This window comes from Symphalangus syndactylus, chromosome 18 (genome assembly GCF_028878055.3).
Source record: "Symphalangus syndactylus isolate Jambi chromosome 18, NHGRI_mSymSyn1-v2.1_pri, whole genome shotgun sequence".
Classification (NCBI taxonomy): Eukaryota; Metazoa; Chordata; class Mammalia; order Primates; family Hylobatidae; genus Symphalangus; species Symphalangus syndactylus.
The window spans coordinates 104941722-104962100 of record NC_072440.2 but is presented as its reverse complement, the minus strand read 5'-3'; positions in this window follow the sequence as shown (position 1 = coordinate 104962100).

Here is a 20379-nt window from a genome sequence, read left to right as displayed (position 1 = left end):
TAGCTTGCCAGCTAAACGGCCTGGATAAATCATCAGTATTATATGTTTTAGTTTTCTAATCCATGTTATTTGTAAAAATCACCTGTTATTATTAGTGAATATTAAATTAAATAATTAATATAGAGTGTTTACCACAGTGCCTTACACACTGCTGGTGCTTTAGTACATAGTAGTTTACCGTTATTATTTCTCATTCTCCCACACTGACCCTGAAGCCTTTAAGGACCAGTGTTTGACTTTGTGTACCTGTGACCTTGGATTCTCCAGGCCTCACCTGTCTTTCATGCCCCCAGTTATCTGCTGGATCCTGGAATCAGAAGAATGGCCATATCCGGGGCATAAGATCCCACTTTCTCAGTAGCTGCCCAAGGACTCGGGTGGCCCAGCCCAGATGTTCAGGGGAGCTGACATCCTGCAAGATAAACTGTGACTCATGGGGCCCAAGAGCCTGAGGAGAGCCAGGAGGCACACCTTTCTCTATTCTTCCTGTTGAATGCCTCCCAGGTGTGGTGTTACTGTACCTTTTACCCAGAGATGTCCCATGGGATGCCCAGAACCATGGTGAGTCTCTGGGAAGCAGTGGTCAGCTGGGTAATGCCCACTTTGTATTTGCCCTTCTTCTCTTGTCAATGCCCTGTTCCTTCATCCTGGCTTCTCTGGGATTGAAATAGTATGCAAACATTGCCTCAGACTCTATTTTCTAGAGTCTAGCCTAAGCCAGGCCCTAGTCCCTTTTGTATCTCTGGTTCCTAGAACAACACTTTACAGAGAGTTAGTGCTCAGTGCCTGTTTATTGACTTGAAGAATAAAAGAACAACTGATCATCTGAATGCCAAACTGAATGAATGAATGAGTCTTGTGTTCACGCCAGTATTTCCACTGGACAGAATTCTGAATTTTTGAAGAGCCTCAGTCTCTCTGATTGTAATAAACTAAAGGAAAGCAACACAAGGAAAGAAGAGAGGAAGAGAAAAGGTGGCAGGAAGAGAAAGTATCCAAAAGAAAAACTGCCCCGCAATCCCAATCTGTTCCAATTGCCTTATTTGCCGAGTTTCACTTTGGGCCAAAACGGTACTAGTTTAGCAAAAGGGAGACCAAGGCTGGAATCACTTTTGAGAACTGAGGGCACATGGAAGATCTCTGATACAATGAATGGTGGATTATTTTTAATCTGGAAAAATGTCAAAAGCATGAGCAGCTCAATGCCAACCACCCAACTTCATGCAAACCTTTAATTAGTTATAATACTTGGAAGCCTTTCCTGGGATGCTGTTTCATTGCCAGTGAACTCACCATGCTCAGTGCCTGGCAACCATCTGGTGCTGAAGTCACTGGGTTTGGAGCTGTAAGCCAGGCCTCGAGTCCCTGACTCACCTCCCATTCCCTGTGTGACCCTGGTGTGTCTCTTCCCTTCAAGACCTCTGCTGCCCATTGTGCAAAGTTAGGACAAGAAGTTCTAACCTTTCCTCAGTCTATGGCTGACAGTGAAGCATCTAACTCACCCACATGTTGGTCTGTAGAACACATTCATTATTTTGAGAGACTGTAATATGATGGGATTTCAGTTTACTTAATATAGTCTTGAGAGGGCTTTCTGAGCAGCCCCGCTGTGCCTGCAGACCAAGGGAAGAGACAAAAGGAGTCCAATACAAAGGCCGGGTGGTCAACAGGGCTTGAGACTCCAGAGTGTGTGAGAGACAAGAGACATCTGGGCTTCCAGACGACACTCTAGTTGCCCTGGAATAAATGGAGCGGTCCTAGCTGTCATCCAAGGCAGCCAGCATGTGTATCTTGTTGAATGTCAGGCTCATCGAAGTTGGCCTTGGAGTGAGCATTTCTCCATTTTCTCTATGAAACCAGAGTTGGTTGAAGCAATCAGGGCGTGGGCCCCTGCATCGTGCACGTGAGACTTCCCTGTTGTTCCTAGAATCTGCTGCAACCTTTGATATGATAACATCCAAAATGTTTTTGCCCCTTACACTGCCTTTTTTGAAATTTCAATGATTTTTTTTTTTAGCTGAAAGACAGAATGACCCATTGCTGAAGTGGTGGTTTTGGTGTGTTGTCATTAGGGAAGTGGTACAACCTCTGAAGACTCACATCATTTCACAGTCTGAGCCTTGAGTGGTCTTCCATGCTCAGTGGAGAAGATATTGCTGGCAGCTGACATACTTCTTTATCTCCAGCACTTTTCACTCCTGTAAATTGGCTTCCTTATGTTGTTATCAGAAATGACCATTCTCAATTTTTTTCTGGGCATTCTCTTCATCTGGAATGTCTTCGCTGATGGACCAAGAGATTTATCCAAAATCACCAAAAACTGTCATCAGAATCAGCATGGCTTTCAGTCAAAGACCCATCTGGCAGGGCACCCTGCCTCTCCTCCAGGCTCCCATTCCTCCCATCGGATGACACCTACCAACAACTGATTACTCCACCACCCTGGCCTTGAGATTCGTGGGACTCAGGCCCTGCCCATAGAGGCTGCTATGCTGACTCTGTACTCTGTGTTTCTCAGAGGTTATTTGGTGACTGATAGCATCAACTTCACATCCACAGGCTTGTTGAGTTCACACCTAGGGTGCCTGGCTCTCATTGTGTTTGCTGTAACAAATAATCACTGGATTCTTACTGTATCCAGCTCTATTTTGGGAAATGAGGAAACAGATCATGCTAAGACTGGACCATGACTTCAAGGAGCTCAGAGTCTACGACACCTCTATATGCAGTGGGGCATGCATAGGTGAAAGAGAAATATTCTATAAGGACAAAGAAAACAATTCCACTACGGCACTGAAGATTTTGATCTCTCAAATAAAAACACTCCATTAAAGCAAGGTATAATTATTTGGAGTCTAAAATAATTTCATATCATAGAGAAATATTATGCAGCAAAGATGGGTAACTTGCAGAGAAATGCATACAGATGTGTACCAAGAAACATCATATGTCTCTACCGCATGTGGTGCAACATTTTAATCAAGTCAAAGACTTTTATTTTCCCTCTGTGCATTTATTTGGCCATCAAAGCAACTCTGTGCTTGAGAATTCATGTTAAAATTGAGGAGACAGAGGCATCGAAGGGGCAAGCTATTGAACATGGTCCCACTGTCACCCCATGGGAGAACACGAATTTAAGTCTAAATCTCCTGACACCCAGCTCAGTTTCATTTCTACAGGTCCACACTGTCCTTGCAGCTATTGATTCCCCCAGATTCAGCAAAAATAATAAAAATAATAATATTTTATTATTTAAAGTAAAATAGTTCTAGAAAATTTGTTGTTATATGTGTTGGGTTGTTTAAACTGACTCTATAAACCCTTAAAGAAAACAACATGAGAGGAAGTTGTGTTTGCCATCCATTGACAAAACTGTTAGTGTAGAAATCAGTTAATGGCATGAGGATGCCCTCATTTGCAGAGACAAAGCTGGTGAGTTCTCATTCCCTTGAAAATCATGCGGGGTGACTGCAGAGCTGGGAGGAAAAGAGAGACTCTCATGCTTGGGTTAGAATCTGTTGGCATCCGGCCGGGCGCTGTGGCTCACGCTTGTAATCCCAGCACTTTGGGAGGCCGAGGCGGGCGGATCACGAGGTCAGGAGATCCAGACCACGGTGAAACCCCGTATCTACTAAAAACACAAAAAATTAGCCGGGCGTGGTGGCGGGCGCCTGTAGTCCCAGTTACTCGGAGAGGCTGAGGCAGGAGAATGGGGTGAACCCGGGAGGCGGAGCTTGCAGTGAGCCGAGATCGCGCCACTGCACTCCAACCTGGGTGACAGTGTGAGACTCTGTCTCAAAAAAAAAGAATCTGTTGGCATCCACACCTGTGAACGTGACTTGTCATGGTCTCAACTGAAAGGAGAGCAGTCCAGGCCTGTCTGGAGATGCACTTTTTGGGTGATGGTAAATATGCTTTTTGTGCGAGCAGATAGCAGCCTTGCCCTCTGTGTGTGCATACCTCAGACTTCTCTCTCCAGAGGACTGGAACTTGCGGGGCATATGAGAAGACCCAGGCTCTCAGAGCAGCAGCAGCTGTCCTGGGCTCCGAGCAGAGATTAGCGAGGCTCAGGCTGCATTCCACAGCCTCCACCCCCTGTACTTTTGGCAGGGCGCAGTCCTACCTTTCAAACACACACACACTCAACTGCAGGTGAGGAACTGACATTTCTCTGGTAGTTTCTGTCTTTGCCGAGGAATATTTTGAAAACATCCACTCTTGCTTTCTCCACACTCCCATCCAGCGTGCCTGGCTTCTTCTGCACTGTGCATATTCTGGCCCTTTGCCAGAGGCCTGGAAAATCCTGCCAGGCAGCCGTTCACGCAGCTGCCCCCAGGGGCAGTGACTGACCAGGAGTGAGACACACCACTCTCAGCCCAGCTGTCTGCTCAGCGCAGCTCAAAGCACTTGTACCTTGAGGGAGAGAAACCCAAGCCACACGTCCTGACAGCCTGTCACCTGAGTCCCTTGGAAAACACAGTCAAGAGCTTCCCGCCCACTCATGTCCCGAGCTGGCCGGGCTCAGTAGATGCTGTGCCGCCAGCTCCTGGCTTAGCCGGCCTCCCTGGTGTGTCTGCCCTCAACTCTTTGTGCAGCTGGAGTCCCAGAAGGGAGTAATAATTAAAGAAAACTTTGTAAATGTTCAAACTGAATAAAACTGTTGTTGTTGCTCATGGTTCCTTTTCTTCCTTTTTTGCCATCTGGAGCCACAACCTGTCCGGTTTGCAAGCCCAGATCCACGTCCTGTTTCCTCCCGTCACTTGTCTGTCGATCCTCTTCACTGGTGGTTCTCCGCAGAGAAGGGATTTGCTGGTTATTTTTGTCCCCTCCCCTGCACGCCAGAGCCCTGTGAAGCTCGTCACTGTCCTGGCTCCAGCGCACCTCCTCATCCCCTTGCTTTCCATATGCTTTGAAGATATTCCTGCCTCTACCGCTCGTTTGCAAAGCCATGTGGCATGTGTGTGCGTGCGGCTGCCTGGGTTTCTTGTCATTGCCACTGAGAAACTGCCCATCTGAAGGGCCAGAGGGCCATCAGAGTCAGGCTCTGCCTACAGCCCTGGCTGCTGTCTCAACTTTAAAATATATATATTTTTTAAAGTGACAAAGGAAATGAGTGGATGAAGAAAAAGTAACAAAATAAAAACACACTAATCTTAATGAATTAAGGCTTCAAGTTACATAGACACTGCAAGCAAGTATAAATCACCCAGTCCGTGCAAGGGTAAAACCAGTGTTATGGGGTAAAATCATGTCTTCCAAAAATATATATGGAAGTCTTAACCCCAGAAACTCAAAACGCAACCTTATTTGGAAACTAAGTCATGTTACAGATGTAATTAGTTAAGTTAAAATGAAGTCATCCTGGAGTGAGGTGGGCCCCTAATCCAATAGAACAAGCGTCTTTATAAGAAGAAGAAAATGTGAAGGCAGGTGTCCACAGAGTGAAGACTATGTGAAGACAGCTATGTGCAGATAGAAGCTGAGATCTGAGTTGTGTATCACAAGCCAAGGGAAGCCTGGGGCTACCAGAAGCTGGAAGAGGCAAGGAAGGAGATTCCCTTAGAGAATTCAGAGGGATTATGACCCTGCCAGTGCCCTGACTTGACTTCTAGCCTCCAACGCTGTGAGAGGAGCCATTCCTCTTGTTTTATGCGACCCAGGATGTAGTACTTTGTTAGGGCAGCCCTTAGGAAACTAATGCAATGAGAGTTCCAGCAGAGTACAACAGCCTCTACGTAAATAGTGGTAAAACGTATCCTCGTTAATAAAATTACATTGTTCACCCAACACACACTTATTCAACCTATATTCTTCCAGAGTTGCTCTATTCTTTTCTATCCTTCTATCAGTGGTAGTTTTCTTATTAGATGCTGGTCATTGTAGGCATACAACAATGAATCAAACATCTGTGTTTCTTCTCAAGGATTGCAGTCTGGCAGTGGAGTGAGTATAAGACTCTATATAAACTCTGCTACATGTGGGAGTATGGACATCTCTCTCGAGAGGAGCATGGGAAGGAAGTACAGCAGGGGTGCCATCTAGGGACACTGCATAGGCTTCAGGAAAGCCATGACATTGGAGCTGCCTGTGGTGGTGGTTGTGGTGGTGGTGATGGTGGAGATGGTGGTAGTGGTGGTTCTGTGGAGACTGGGGAAGGTAGGTGAAGAATAGCTGTGGATGTCGATGTCCCGAGACTACACCTGGAGGAGTGGGGGATGGCTTTATACATGGGGTGAGGCTTGAGAAAACATGGCGCTCATAAGGCAAAAAGACTTTGGTAGCGGTAGTGTTGGCTCACATTTCCTTTCAGATAGATTGAAAACCATGTGCAAAGGCAAAGAAGGTGAGAGAAAGCATTCAGCCCCCAAGGAAAATAAGCCGAGGCCAGATCAAAAAGGTCTTTAGATGCGACGCCAAATGTCTCAGCCTTCTTTCAGCTGATGGTGTGGTGAGCGGTTCCAACACAATAGATGCTTTGGCAACTATTGTCACATGCAGACCATCTTCTGAGTCGCATAACGTCTTGACTTTCTTAGATTCCAAATATTTTATATCTTTTTTTTACTATGTATCCAAAGCACTTAGTTGAATAGTTTTATTTTATGCCTACTTCATGAATACCTGACTTCTAAGAAATAACTGTTCTTTCTCTAGCCTATTGAATTTACCCTACAGCCTAGCATAGATACACACCTAAAAATAATTTTTCTGGACTCATCCTGGGAGTGAGGCTTAAATGGCAATTTATTCCTGCCTCCAGCTTATTAAAGAAATTCCCCAACCCCCTATCGTCCCCTTCATCAATTTTGATAAGAGTCATCCAGATCCAGTGATCCAGGGACAAAACAATCACCACCTCAGGTGGTTCATTCAATCCTACAGACTAGAGCTCCAGGAAGACTGAATAGAGACACTCAGGAGAGCTTTCCTGGTTGACAGCCCTCCCTGTCCATTGCCACACATTAATGCCAGGAGGGTGAGGTGAACTCACTTCAAGGGGAGAGGGCCATTGAAGCTTCTGTTTGAAACCCTCTCAGACTCTGCCCTAAGCATCTCTTCCTCTGGCTGATTTTAATCTGTATCCCTTCCTTGCAATAAACCAAAGCCATGTGTGTAACTGTTCTGTGAGCCCTTCCAGTAAATTTTCAAAACTGAGGGTAGTTTGTGGATCCCCCTGCCAACCTTGAGGTTCATGTCAGAAGTAAGAGAGGTCTTGGGGACTGTATCCTCTAACTGTCTTGGGCAAACTCTATTCCTCTAAACTCTGTCTTTTTTTTTTTTTTTTTTTTTACTTTTTAAACACTGATATTCTAGACTGTTTTTCAATCAGTAAAGCAAACCTGATAAAGAAGTTCTAAGAATCAGGCCCTTCATACCATTAATAGTGGACGTAAGGACTTTCACATTGGTGGCATCTAGTTTCAAAGAGAATGGCGAGTGTCTCAGTCAGCTAGGGCTGCCATAGTAAAATTCCACACTTCTGTTGGCGTAAGCAACAAAAATGTATTTGCTCACAGTTTTGGAGACTGGAAGTCCAAGATCATAGTGCTAGCAAGGTCATGCTCTGGTGAAGCATCTCTTCCTGTCTTGTAAACAGACATCATATTGTGTGTGTTCACATGGCCTTTGCTTGGTGCATCTGCAGAGAAAGAGAGAGAGAGAGATGGAGAGAGAGCTTTTTCTTATAAGGGCACTAATCCTATCATGGGAGCCTTACCCTCATGACCTCACCTCAACCTAACGATCCTCCCAAAGCCCTGCCTCTAACTACCATCACATCGCGGGCTAGGGCTTCAACATATGAATTTTGGGGGGACAAAATTCTATTTATAGCAGTGACTTAATCTGAGGCGACCCAAGCAGCTTCAAATAGGATTGGGCCTGACTGACACAAGAGGAATGGAAAACAGCCTCTGAAGGCGTCGCTTGCAGGATGACCCCAGGGCCCGGAATGCCCATGTCTTCTATTCCTTAGTCTACATGTCCCAAGAGGTGCATAAGGGGACACTGGGGACACAGGAAAGCCACGTCTTCATCAGCGGAGGAAATAGCTCAGGAAAACTTCCAGGCGTTCTTTGGTTTCCCTCTTTATTAAGACCAACCGTAGGAAAATGAGAAGGGAAAATCCACTCTTCCACCCGAAGTGTGTTCTTGTGACTCCCACCTGATGGAGACGGTTGCTAGGAAACTGTGACCACAGTCTGCAGATTCTCTCAAGGAGAAAGGACCCCCTCACCCCTGAGTTCTCCTTGAAACTCACAAAGTGCTTAGCTGCAGCCTGTGGTGCAGTATTCAGGAGAGTTAATGCCGGCAATTCACAGAGGAGGGAACTGAAGATTAGGAGTATCAGGTAGGCAGCTGGTCACGGCACCAGCGTGGGGCTTAGAGCCAGCTCCCTTGCTGCCTAGGGAGGTGCTGTCTCTATTCCATTGCACTGTCCTCAAGTAGAGGGACCTAGTTCAAAACCAGAAAGGTGAGGCTACCATGGTCTGCCCTTTTGGGGCACCTCTGGAAGAGGGTGCTTCGTTACTGAATGTCTTCCTTTGTGTGTTCTCACAGGATGGCAATCCCACGTCTGGATTAATGCCTGTGTCTGCTGAAAAACAGTGGGGTAGACAGTGCTGGTCCATGGCTGCCTTCAAAATGCTGCTAAATTTCAGTCTGCCATAAAGTGGAGAGAAAAAGAGTGCAAAACTAAAACTGGAAGGTGATAGTTACATTTGCCAACTTAAAATTCATTAGTCTTAGCCTTGACATCATCAAAATGAGGTGAGAGAGGATAAGGCTCAGATGTCTGGCTAGGGTTAAGTGCATGGACAGTGTCACCATGCTTAGAGAGAGGGGATAGAACAAGCGGCAGGTTTAGGGAAAAATTTTCCCCAAATTTCCCACTTTTCAATTTCTGGTGTGTTGAGTGTGAGCTAATGGTTAGAAATGAGGGTGGTGATGCCCAGGGCTGGTGGGTGGGGTCCAGGGGATCATAGGAGATGCATGGAGCAGGAGTAGAGGGTATGGCCGTATGTGATGGAATGAAGAGTAAACGGAGGGGAAGAAATGAAAGAAGCAAATGAAAACTATTCTTTTAGTAATTTTGGTAAAGAAGAGAAGGGTATGAATGAAATAATGTAAGAGTATTTTATCAGCGGTGTTGGGATTAAGACGGCCAACTCCCAATCCAGGCTGCCTGGGTTTGAATTTTGGTTTTACCAACTTTTCACTGTGATCTTGAGCGAGTTACATAACTTCCCTGTGTTCCAGTTTCCTCATCTGTAAAACAACGATGATGATGATGTCGGTGATAACCTATTTTGTACGTTCTCATAAATGGTAAGTATGTTAATATATGCAGACTTATTGGAGCATTGCCTTGTCCATGATAAACTCAACTAGTGTTTGCTCATCTCAATTATCCAGAAAAAATATGGAGAAGGGAGGAGGTTGGGCAGTAGTTTTGGAGGCAGATGCAATACTGAGGGAAGATATTTTTGGATAAGTGGAATGAATTGTGAATTCTGACTGCCCTGGTCTGATCCTAACTTTCAGTTTTTAGCTAGGTCCGCTCACTTCATGAAATCACAGTGGGCAGGGACCTTCACACAAAGCACCAAGGATGAGATGAATGACAGGAGAGAGGGCAGATTGGCAGAGCATTGTGTGGGCAGCTAAGCAGTCCCTGGTCTCACGTCTTGCCATTGCAACAATCAGAAGAGCAGGTCTCATATCTCACCTAAGTTTTTTAGGGTTTGAAGCAACATGAATCTCTCAAATGTGAGCATCAAGTCTGAAAACCACTAAGGATAATGAGAAGCTGTCTTTGTGCACACATTTTGGTCTCCTCCCATCCATGCTGGAAATAGCCACTTCAATATCATCAGAAGTAAGTTTGAAATCCATCTTTTTCAGTCCATGTTTATTATTCACTGAAAATTTGCCAGAGATACTACCTCACACCCATTAGGTTAGCTACTATAAAGATAAAAAGAAAGTAATGACTGTTGACAAGAACATGGAGAAATGGTAATACGCATGCGCTGTTGGTGGGAATGTAAAATGCTGCAGCCTCTACAGAAAACGGTATGGAGGTTCCTCAAAAAGTTAAAAATAGAATCCAGCAATTCCACTTCTGGGGACATATCCAAAAGAATTGAAATAAGGATTCTGAATAGGTGTTTGTACACCCATGTTCATAACAGCATCACTTATAATAGCCAAAAAATGCCCACTGACTCACGAATGAAAAAACAAAATGTGATATATACATAGAATAGTCATTCAGCCTTAAAAAGGAAGAAAATTCTGGTGCATGCTACAACACAGATGAAACTTGAGGGCATTACTAAGTGAAATAAGCCAGTCCCGGAAGACAGATATGATAGGATTCCACTTACATGAGGTACCTAGAGATAAAGAATAGAATGATGGTTTCCAGGCACCAGGGGAAGGGAGAAATGGAGAGCTGTTGTTTCATGGGTGCAGAGTTTCAATTTTGAAAAATTAAAAAAGATTCTGGAGACTGGTTACACAACAACTGAACACACCACTACTGAACTGTACACTTGACAATGGTTAAGATGATAAATTTTTACGTTTTGTGTATTTTACCTCAATTAAAAATAAAAAAAATTTATTTCCAGGCGTATAATGCTGGGAGACACTCTCTGGCCTCATGGAGTTCCCTGTCCAGTTGGATGGACACAAAGGCAAGAAGACACAGGGAGCGTGACAGCAGCTATGAGAGGTGCTGGAGCCTGCGGCTGGGGTGGGCGCGGTGCCGGAAGGCTTCCTGAAGGGAAGGGCTTCTCCACCAGATCCTAAAAACCAAGTAAGAGATAGTCAAATAAAGGAGACAAAAATATGTTAGGACGTCAAAACCATATGTGCAAATTCATGGTGCTATTCGGAAACTGCACATGTTTCTGCTGGGCTGGCACATTGGGTGGGAGTTGAGGGGTGTAAAACGTGGGGTTTGTCTTGATTTATCCAGCATCTGCTGTGCCCAACCTCAGGAGAAAAAAAACTTGTGGACATAAGGTGACCGCTTTCAGCAGATAAAGCAGAAATGTGGCTGTGCCCTAAAGTTTCTTCCCTGGGGAAACTTAACCATCAGAAACGTTGTCCTGAAAGGCACCAGCGTGAACTCTGTTTCCAGTCCATAAAGGTCTACATTTGTTTGTTTCAAGTAAATACAACCTAGTCCACCACCACCCCTAAACTATCTGTTATTATCAGTCTTTCACTGACTGGCCGAATAAGCACTTATTCAATTAACCAAGCTGTATGACTACTCCATTTCAGGACTTTAATGAACACATGGGAGGGAGAAACTACAGGCATTTGGGGTTTCTTGAAACTGCTCCAACTTCAGGGTTTGATGTAAATAATATTTGCAACTTCTGGATCCATCTCTATGCGTTTACTTTAAATATAGATGTGTTTTTTAAAAAAATGCAGCCCTTTGGACTTAAAATAAAGCTGAAGCTATACAATAGGTAGAGTTTTTAATAAATGGACTATAGACAATAATTGCAAACAATGCATAGAAAAGAGGAAAAGCCAACTTGAGAGACTTCCCACTTATACTTTTCCAACCATTTTCTTCAGGCCAGGAGGAGAGCCTCATTTCTTGGTTTTCTGATCCACATTATCACCGCAGAAATTGAGGGCCTGCTAGATCCAGAGCACTATGTTAAATCCTGCGGAGCAGGCAGAGGAAGGAAGGGAGAGAGAGAGAGAGAGAGCAGGTGAGGGAGACAGAGATGGAAGAGTAAGAAGTAGACAGAGAAAGAAAGAGTGAGGAGAGAGAGAGAAGGAGGAAGACAGAAAGATAAAGGAGACAGAAAGAAATAAGGAGAGAGAGAGAGAGAGACTATTGGATTCTAGTAGGAAATAAATAGATACACAATACATGTCTTTAAAAGTTTATTATAATAAATTCCATCTGCATTAGAGATCTAAATGGCTGAGTAGAGAAAAAGGTAAGATAAATTCTTGGCATCAGGGGTGAAAGGTGGAAGGATGAGCTACTAAGGGAAGGAGGTGTGGGAGTGGGAGAGGAACCTTTCCTGGGTGCCTCTGTCCCACAGGCCTCTCATGTACATGGCAGAGGCTGGCCCACACTTTTGAGATGGCTGATAGCATAGAGGATAGCAGGGGACGAACAGGTAGATAAATGAACACACAGGTGAGTGATTCTGAGAGCCAGACACCAGCAGCATGTGAGAATATATTTGGAAATTATTTGAATTCGTACCTCCTTTATGTCCTGGTTGCCAAAGTTTCAAGGAGAGGGAAGAAAACATTGGGATCCTATGACAATGGCAACATTTTTCTTAGGCCCTTTCTATCACTTATTCTTCACTCTCACTCTGTGATGATCAACTTTAGGTGTGCATTTTACTGGGCTAAGGGATGCCAGATAGCTGGTGGGGCATTATTTCTGGGTGTGTCTGTGAGCGCATTTCCAGGAGTGATCGGCATTGGAATCAGTGGATGGGGGAAGATCTGCACGCACCCCATGTGGGTGGGTCTCGGATTGGCTGAGGCCTGGATAGATCGAAACAGCAGAGGAAAGGCTAATTCTCTCTCTCTCTCTTCTGGAGCTGGAACAGACTTTTTCCTCCTGCTACTGGGCATCAGAAGCCCAAGTTCTCTGGCCTTTGGACTCCAAGATCTGCAACAGTGCCATGGTTTCCCTCCTGGCCCCAGTGGATTTCAGTGCTGACTAAAAGTTACACCATCAGCTTCCTTGATTCTGAGGCCTTTGGGCATGGACTGAGTCACCCTGCCAGCTACCCTGGTTCTCCATAATCATGTTAGACAGTTCCCACAAGTCCCTTCTTGTATATCTCTCTACGTATCCTATTGGCTCTGTGTCTCTGGAGAACCCTCACTAATACATATCCTTTAAGTTGGATAGAATTCTCTCCATTTACAGATGAGAAAACTGTGCCTCAGTGAGGCTTAATGAATTGTTCAAATTCGTTCAGCTATTAAATGGAGAGCCCCAGTTGGAATCCAGGCCCAACGGACATGTACTGTCTACCTGCCTTGGGTGCTGTTCTCAAGGGGCATGAGTGTTCATGGGTGGCAATGGAATCCCTAGTCCAGTTCAGTGGCACTTACCTTTTGAAAGTTTAGAGACCTCAGGACTCTCATGCTGATTGGAAATGTGCTTTTTCCTGCTTGACCCTTGATATGGTTTCACTGTGTCCCTACCCAAATCTCATGTTGAATGGTGATCCTGAGTGTTGGAGGTGAGACCTAGTGGGAGGTGATTGGATCATGGGGGTGGTTTCTAATGGTTTAGCACCATCCCCCTGGTGCTGCCTCATGATAGAGTTATCAGGAGATCTGGTTGTTTAAAAGTGTGTAACACCCCCCCCCAACCACTGCCACCCCTCTCTTTCTCCTGCTCTGACCATATGAGACCTGTTTTCTTCCCCTTCACCTTCCTTCATAATTGTAAGTTTCTTGAGGCCTCCCAGCCATGCTTCCTGTACAGCCTGTGGAACTGTGAGTCAATTAAACCTCTTTTCTTCATTAATTACCCAGTCTCAGGTAGTTATTTGTAGCAATGAGAGAATGGACTAATACACCCCTGAAGTCTACAGTTCTCCAAAGCCAAGGCTGGTTTGGAAGCTGCCAGCCTGGTGATGGTGGGGGTGGGAAGATGGGGGAGGTTCTGATAGCAACCTTAGGTTTGCCTTTATTTTTATATCAACCAATTAGGAAAGTCAATGGAGTATGGAATAAGAGACGACTGCTACTGTTCTGCCACCTCACAGAGTCATGGGAGCCAATGAGGACCTGGGGGCATACATGCAGAAGGCTCTGCAACCTACAGACTTCCAGTTCTGACTCTTTTCCCAAGCAGCCCTACTGTCAGGCAGTAAACACTGATACAGCCATAAAGGCAACTGGGTGCCACCACAGAGCCTCCCAGTGACCCCCTTCCTGAGGATCATTCATTTCTTATATTGTTTAAAAACATGGATCCAGCATTACATATGGTGCCTTTATAGGGTGGGTGATTGGCTATGGAATCAATATCATAATTGGTTTAAAACCATGCCCCTGGCTTCAGCTTATCTCTTACCCCAGTATAGCTACTTGGTGAAATAGATGTGCAGGAAGCTTCCTCTCTTTAATCATAGACAATATTCATGTACAATTAGTATCAAATATTGAACTAGGACAGTGGCTCACACACTTGAGTATGTGTATTAGTCCATTTTCATGCTGCTGATAAAGACATACCTAAGACTGGGAAGAAAAAGAGGTTTAATTGGACTTACAGTTCCACATGGCTAGGGAGGCCTCAGAAACATGGCAGGAGGTGGAAGGCACTTCTTACATGGCAGCAGCAAGAGAATGAGGAAGAAGCAAAAGTGGAAACTCCGATAAACCCATAAGATCTCATGAGACTTACTATCACGAGAATAGGACAGGAAAGACCATTCCCCATGATTCAATTACCTCCACCTGAGTCCCTCCCACAATGTGTGGGAATTCTGGGAGATACAATTCAAGTTGAGATTTAGGTGGGGACATAGCCAAAACATATCATTCTACCCCTGGCCCCTCCAAATCACATGTCCTCACATTTCAAAACCAGTCATGCCTTCCCAACAGCCCACCAAATCCTTAACTCATTTCAGCATTAACCCAAAAGTCCACAGTCCAAAGTCTCATCTGAAACATGGCAAGTCCCTTCCGCCTATGAGCCTGTAAAACCAAAAGCAAGCTAGTTACTTCCTAAATACAATGGAGGTACAGGTATTGGGTAAATACAGGTATTCCAAATGGGAGAAATTGTCCAAAACAAAGGGGTTACAGGGCCCGTGCAAGTCCGAAATTCAGCAGGGCAGTCAAATTTTAAAGCTCCAAAATGATCTCCTTTGACTCCAGGTATCTCACATCTAGATCATGCTGATGCAAGAGATGGGTTCCCATGGTCTTGGGCAGCTCTGCCCCTGTGGTTCTGTAGGGTACAGCCTCCTTCCTGGCTGCTTTCACAGGCTGGCATTGAGCGTCTGCAGCTTTTCCAGGTGCATAATGCAAGCTTTCAGTGGATCTACCATTCTGAAGCCTGGAGGACAGTAGCCCTCTTCTCACAGCTCCACTAGGCAGTGCCCCAGTAGGTACTCTGTGTGGGGGCTCTGACCTCACGTTTCCCTTCTGCATTGCCCTAGCAGAATTCTCCATGAGGGCCCCATCTCTTCAGCCAAATTCTGCCTGGGCATCCAGGCATTTCCATACATCTTCTGAAATCTAGGCAGAGGTTCCCAAACCTCTATTTTTGACTTCTGTGTACCCACAGGCTCAACACCATGTGGAAGCTGCCAAGGCTTGGGGCTTCCACCCTCTGAAGTCACAGCCTGAGCTCTACGTTGGCACATTTCAGCCACCGCTGGAGCAGCTGGGACACAGGGCACCAAGTCTCTGGCTGCACACATCACGGGGACGCTGGGCCTGGCCCATGAGGCCACTTTTTCTTCCTAGGCCTCTAGGCCTGTGATGAGAGGGGCTGCAGTGAAGGTCTCTGACATGACCTGGAGACTTTTCTCTATGGTCTTTGGGATTAACATTAGGCTCCTTGCTACTTATGCAAAGTTGTGCAACTGCCTGAATTTCTCCACAGAAAATGGGTTTTTCTTTTCTATCACATAGTCAGGCTGCAAATTTTCCAAACTTTTATGCTCTGCTTCCCTTGTAAAACTGAATGCCTTTAAAAGAACCCAAGTCACCTCTTGGATGCTTTGCTGCTTAGAAATTTCTCCACCAGATACCTTAATCATCTCTCTCAACTTCAAAGTTCCACAAATCTCTAGGGCAGGGGCCAAATGCTGCAAGTCTCTTTGCTAAAACATAGTAAGAGTCACCTTTGCTCCAGTTCCCAGCAAGTTCCTCATCTCCATCTGAGACCAACTCAGCCTGAATTTTATTGTCCATATCACTTTCAGCATTTTGGGCAAAGCCATTCAACAAGTCTCTAGGAAGTTCCAAACTTTCCCACATTTCCTATCTTATTCTGAGCCCTCCAAACTCTTCCAACCTCTGTCTGTTACCCAGTTCCAAAATCGCTTCCACATTTTTGGGTATCTTTTCAGCAACGCCCCACTCTACTGGTACCAATTTACTGTGTTAGTTCATTTTCATGCCGTTGATAAGGACATACCCAAGACTGGGAAGAAAAGGAGGTTTAATTGGACTTACAGTTCCACACGACTGGGAAGGCCTCAGAATCACAGTGGGAGGTGAAAGGCACTGCTTACATGGCGGCAGCAAGAAAGAATGAGGAAGAAGCAAAAGCAGTGACCCCTGATAAACCCATCAGATCTCATGAGACTTATTCACTATCAGAATAGCATGGGAAAGACTGACCCCCATGATTCAATTACCTCCCCCTAGGTTCCTCCCACAACACGTGGGAATTCTGGGAGATACAATTCAAGTTGAGATTTGAATGGGAACACAGCCAAACCATATCAGTATGCATCAGAATCATTTAGAGATTTTGTTAAATATATATATTTTTTAAACTCCTAGTGGGTACAGTTTATCTTGCCAAATATTATATTGCTAGGCCCAGCTCCAGAGTTTCTGTGTCAGTAGATCTAGTGTAGGGCCCCAGAGTCTGTATTTCTGAAAGGTTCCCTGCTGATGCCTATGCTGCTGGTCCAGGGACCACACTTTGAAAAGCACTGTGCCAGGCACTGAGCACTGCAAGAATTCTAGGACCTCTGCAGACTCCATGTCTGTTGATATTTTTCTGGGAAGTACCAAAGTCCAGCTGTCATAGAGCAGGATATGGGCAGCTGACAATCATCCTGGCAGTTTATTGTCACACCCCAATTTCTCAAGCACTGGGAAATCAGACTGCAGCATATTTGGTGTTTTGAAGTCAGTTATAGCTGAATCATCTAAATGCCTTTTGATAATTGCTAATTGACAGAAATAGAGTCAGAAAGTCACACCTTTTCCACTATCAGAAGACAAAAAGCAAACATGGACGTAGCCTATCTTTATTGATATATAGTTATATCTATCTATATGCCATTATACATATACTCACATTATATAGATGATATATATTTTTATTTATCATGAAATAAAAATCTTTATTGGTATATATTTATATCTATCTATATTGATATGTGTTTACATCTATCTATATGCCATTATATATATACTCACATTGCATACAAGAAATATGTGTTTGTAAACACACACACATATGAATGAGAGAGAAAAAATGCTCCATAGCAGCTGAGGATAAAACAGAAAGAGTCACACCAAGGCAGCCTCACAATTCAGGAACAGAGAAACAGTAACTCGGTGGAGGGGCAGGTGGCAGAACAGGTGCAAGGGTACCAGAGTTAAAGTCAGAGCCTGTAAGGTGTCCCAGGTGCACAGAGATAGAGACAGAAGGATCAAGCTCAGGACAGTGTGGTTAAATTACGGCAGAGAGTGGCTGGATGAGGCAGTATTTAATGGCCAAGGCCCTCACCTTCACAATTTATTGGTGAAAAATCTCATGAGAAAGGTGACTTAGCACTGCTTTGCTCATTCTAGGTGTCTGGAATTGTTTGTTTTTAAGGAGTTAAGAGCTATTTGTGACATTTCTTTGGATCTTGTTTGCATGATTATTTAAAAAGTTCAGTAACTATTTTCAGGGACTTCTCATGCAGTCATTCAAGAACTATTACACTATGTATATACTGTGCTATAGTCATTACATATCCAAGGGAATAAAAAAAGCCAGGTGTCTCCCATCATGGGGCCTATTGTCTAATCAGTGAGACTCAGTGACACAGACATTGACCAAGGAATCTCCCAAATAGAGGATAGGAACGTCCTGCTATGGAGAATGTCTCTCAGAAGTCTGAAGCAGAGTGTAGTACCAGAATGAAACCCACCTGGGCAGCTGGAGAGACAGCCCGTGGATGCGCCCCCGTACACTGAAGCCTCGACAGTGAATAGAGCTTCACTAAAGAGAAGCAGTCTTTAGTTTCACATTTCAGCAGTATTATCTCATGTCATTCTCCCAGTGGCCCTGTCAGGTGGATGATATCATCCCCAGTTTGGAGGAGGAGGTCGAAGTTAAGCAAGGGCTGTGAGCTCCACCCACACCCAGAGTTTCCGGTTCCGCAGGTCAGGGGCGGGCAGATGATTTGTCTTTCTTGATGAGTTTCCCGGTGAGGTGGCTGCTGCTGATCTCAGGACCACACTTGAAGAAACAACCTCTGAGCTAGAGCCGCAGGAGCAGCCCATTAAGAACGTGACTCCCATTTTGAAACCTGTCGTATAAGAAAGCATATGGAGTACTTGGAGTCTGTCAGGTGATGGCCAGGCTTTGCCAGATCTCTTGCTCCTGTGCATGACTCTGTCATCCTTGATGAGCAATTCCATCCTGGCTTCAAATTTCATACATCCTTTCATATCCAGTTCAAATGACATCTTCTGCTGGAAGCTTTCACCCCTTCTTCCCCCAATTTTAGCTACACTAAACTTGCGTGTCAAATTGTTGGTATCAGTTTTGGTTTTCACCATAGCCTTCCACTATAGTTATCAGTTTGCAGAGATTATGCCTAATTCATTTTTGTATTCTTGCATCATGACTTTTTATAATGTCTTGCATAAACAAAGCCTTCAATGTACATGGATTAAATGAAAATGTTAAGTATTTAAAGTCATTCAACTGTGTATTTTCACATTTTATACACTAATAAGCTCATGAAGCAATTTGAGCAGGAATATTTTCCTGTAAGTTTTAGAAAAGGAAAAAGAGGATTACAGGCACAAGTAATGTAAATGACATACCCAAGTACCATAACTGTGCAATCATGGGTCCCTGCAAAAAAACAACTGGCACGTTCAAATTTGATATGGAGGAGGGTTTAAAAACACATTGTTTACGATGACGTGTAGTGTTTAGGGAAAACAACAAAGATGAAGCAAGACCAGGAGTGAGAAGCTGTCACCACCCTGCAGCGGAGACCAAGAGGGGGCATCATGTGGAAAGAGTGCCCTGACTCTAGAAGAAAGTTAGCACCTGTGGTCATCTGCATCAGGAGAGCTGAACATACAACCCCGCCCCCACCCTTGATCTCTTGCTGAAGGCAAAGGAGTCCATGCACATGGGCCTCTGGCCTGCTGCAGAATGAAGGGGCAACAGGACACCCAGATATTGATTTCAGCCTCCAATTTCTGTGCATTCTCCTCAACCCTGCTGCTTCAACAATCTCATAAATCTTCCTGTTAAAAATGTCTACCGTGTGGAATGGAGATGGTTTATTGATAAAGACAAGACAGTTTAGTTAAATTTTAGATGGAATTGCTTTAGGAAAAGGCTCATTTTAGAATTCACACTTTCAAACAAACTTTCTGCTTTATGGATGTTAGTTTCTTAAAAAAAAAAAAAAGTCAACAAACCATAACACTGAAAACGTTGTTTCATGCTAGCTTATTACAAACTGCCTCGCTGAGCAGATTGTACATTTATACTCGATGGTAGGACTTAACATGCACTGGGATAATGATAGAAAAATGAAATGAATTTCAACAAATAATCAAGGATGCAGCTTCAAAAGACTGGTGAAATTCTTGCTATGATAATCTTTTTTTTTAAAGTCATGTATATTTTATGAGTCTGAAACAACTGATTCCAATAAGTCTTTGGGCTATGGAAGCAGAAAAGGAACACGATGTAATGTAGCATAGCATAATATATGAAGCAATCATTCAAACATAGCTTGCAGTACATACGTCAATAAACTTCTACTGTATTGAAGCCAGTGAAGTATAGGAGATATTCAAGCAGAAGATGTTTATTCAATGCATTGTAAAAAATCCATTTTTCTTTGGCTTGCCAAATGTGCCTGAGAGTTATTACTAATTTATCATGGAAAAAAAAAAAACTGTCTCTGTGATAAAGGCAGAGAAAACTGGATAATTTCTCTTCTTGCTCTTTTGAACTTTAATAAGATGCCATGGAATTGAGACTGTAATGATCATGGTTTATTGGGTGGGATCTTGCCTTGACTCAGTGGAGGTCAAACTAGTGTCAAGAACACTGGCCTGGGTGTCAGAAGACTTGGGTTCCTCTCTCAGCTCTTGGAGGAGCTAGCTGTGCCACCAAGAGCCTCTGGGGGCAAATTTAGAGAATCAGATCCTGAGCTTAGTGGTCTCTTACAGTGATGGAGTTTGTGATTCTCAGGTATGCTGGCAAATCTCTACTGTGTTCTGTAGGATCTCCTCTGGGCCAGCAGCTTTCTCATTTCCTAGCGGGGAGTGCTCACTCATCACAACAGTTGACTGACAGTGACTCCTTTCCACCTGCCTCTGAACAGCTCAGACAGCAAAGGATGCCATAGAGAA